We start from the raw sequence: 2765 nt of genomic DNA, 5'->3' as shown, positions 1-2765 counted from the left end.
TGAAATCTGGAAAGGGAGAGCCTGTGAAGATATAGCCTTGACTGAGTCAGGCACCCTATAGAATTTATCCTGCAGGCTATAAGTAACCAGTTTCATCACATAAAAGGAGGAGCGGAACAGGGATAATTGTCTGCTAATTTAACTATCTCATTTGGCTGTTCTATTATTCACATTATATTTCAGAGTAACAATGCCATCTAGTGATTAAAATCTAAAAAGATCAAATTATTGTTTGCAGTTCCATCCACTGGTAGATGGATGCCAGAGTATTTCATGGCTTATAAAAAAAAGCTTCTCTTCCTTTTAAAAATTTTTTGATGATTAATCAGCTGTAACATCTAGAATGTAAAGCAAACAAATGTGAAAAATACCTGAACTGGTTTTTTTGACAGAAGGAGAAACCTTTTGTATGCGTAAGACGAGTATAAGATAAAACACCCACCGAGAGTCTCTATTAGCCTTAGAGCTAAGATTACAGAAGGAACGCTGAAGATCTGTTTATTCAGGATAGCTTTCAAAACAGTTCCGCCTCAGATGGGTTCTTATTTGTGCAATTATTTCTTTGCAAAAAGACACACTGCACAACTCTTTCTAGGAAAACAGAGTTTTCACTTCTGCTCCTTCTTTGCTTCAATTTTCACAGTGTGGCTAGCAATTCCATGCCATGAAAGGAAACAGGACCTTTTCGTCACAGTGCATATTGCCCTTGTGCAGCTGGTCCTCCTCTCATGTTAGGCACAGTAGCTTTGCTGGCAAAGGACCTTGCACTGTAAAGAACAGACTAAGGTCATTCACATGACCTTCTGCTGGGCTGGGGAGAGCAGGCAGGGGGGAGGCAGGAGAGCACCTACTTTCCCCCCAGACGATCCAGCAGGGATCCCAGTCATGCGGCTTGCACGCCCATACAACTGGCGCTGCCACGAGCCACACGATGTTCCGGAGGCTGGAGAAATGAGTCCGGGCCTCCAGATATCCCACAATGCACTGTGTGGTGAGTGTGATGCACTGAGGGATGCCCTGTGAGTCGGGCATTCTAGGCGCCCAGCAACCCTAGCAGGGGAGACACCAAAACCATGAAAGTGGTTTTCCCAAGGTGAGGCTCATCCATTGCACTCTGGGTGTGCTGACCCATACGATTTCCCCATATGCAGGCAACTCAATTGCATAATTTGTGGCAGTACAGCCCAAGCATTCTCAAAATCCCGTGCCTGGGTAAAAGGGAGCATTCACATCCTTTTACTCCGGTTGGGTTATATTCCTGGGGAGGTAGTGCCTGGATCAGCCTTGATCCCAATGCTTCACACAAGCTGCCCTACCCAGGTAGGGCTGCCCAAGCCTGGGTAAGGCTGCCTTGCGAACAGCCTCACTGTATCACTCTTCCAGGTTGTCCACACATAGGTTGTGTGAAGCTTTCAGAACATTTATTTGGGGGAAATAGCATGATCCTCAAGCTGCTTACTATGACTTTATGTAAAGTGATTATTTCCTGCCTGCTTTGAAAAGTAGAGAGCTTGAAATTAGAATGAAAAACTGAGAGATCTTTTAATGGTTTTCCCTATGCGCTCTTTGTATGTTTCTCCCTGGCACAACTGCACTGATTTCATTTGAAGCAAAAACTCCCTGTTTTCTAGATAGGGAACAACCTTGAGAGTGTGTGGGGAAAAGAGTCATGTGGTTGGAGGGAGAAGAAGCAAGCCTCCAACTTGGATTTGCAGCTTCTGACACACACTTGATCTTGGGAAAGTCTCTGATGCTTTCTAGGGAGCACAGCACATTGAGGAGCAGGCTGTAGAAAAGAAAGTCCAGGGTATTTTTAACTAGTTGGCAAACATAAGAATAGCCATGCTGGATCAGAACAAAATCCATCAAGAGTAGAACTCATTTTCTTTTCCAGTGTCCCTGCTGACTGGACAAAGAAGCATCTTCTAAAGTGGCGATTTTCTTATATTTAGCAAAAGAGAGCAAATGCCCCATTGAAACCCAGCACAGCATCCCTCCAGTGGCTGTTGCTGGTGTCTGTTTTGTATGTTTTTGTCAGTGGTGAGTGCTTTGGGGGCAGAGAACTATCTTCTTATTGTTTACTATTATTTAATAATAATAATAATAATAATAATAATAATAATAATAATAATAATAATAAATAATAATCACCATCAGCCAATTACAAAAAGCAACTTTACTGGGAACAGCCTATATTCTGCGACAATATCTATAATAACAGCAACAACATTGATAATAAAATTCAGCCATTCTGGGTCCTTGGGAAGGACTTGATGTCTGGATAAAACAAACCAGTCAGTAACACCTGTCTGACTGTGTAAACAAGAGATAATAAAAAATATAATTAATAAAGTGAACCACTTTGAGAACTTCCTTATTGAAAAACAGTATAGAAATAGTAATAGTAAAAATAGTAAATTGCCAACCAGACAGCCATAGGAAGATCTCAAGCAGGGCATGATGATAGCAGCCATTTCCTGGTTTTTTGTTTTTTTTTTTGTTTTTTTAAAAATGTTATTTATTTAAAATAAACATTTGACCCTAGCCTCTGGTAATTGGAGGTTTACTGTCCTTTCAAAATGCAGTTCTCATTTTTAGCTTTCACGATTCATAGCAATCATATCCTCCATGGTAACTAATTTGTCTAAACCTTTTTAAAGCTGTCTAAATTAGTGGCCATGACTACATTTTGTGGCAAAGAGTTCTATAAGTTAGTTATTTTTTCCCCCTTGTCCTGAGCCTGTTGCCGGTCAGTTTCACTGGAT

The 2765-nt window shown here is 41.2% G+C and overlaps 1 pseudogene; it reads left to right on the top strand.

Annotated features, from left to right (window-relative positions):
* The first annotated feature begins 1042 nt into the window (after nt 1–1042).
* LOC128341421 (uncharacterized) lies at nt 1043–1194 on the top strand (annotated as a pseudogene).
* Nucleotides 1195–2765: the final 1571 nt, after the last annotated feature.

Source organism: Hemicordylus capensis, chromosome 1 (genome assembly GCF_027244095.1).
Source record: "Hemicordylus capensis ecotype Gifberg chromosome 1, rHemCap1.1.pri, whole genome shotgun sequence".
In the NCBI taxonomy this organism is placed as follows: Eukaryota; Metazoa; Chordata; class Lepidosauria; order Squamata; family Cordylidae; genus Hemicordylus; species Hemicordylus capensis.
This window is presented reverse-complemented; position numbering and strand designations above follow the sequence as displayed.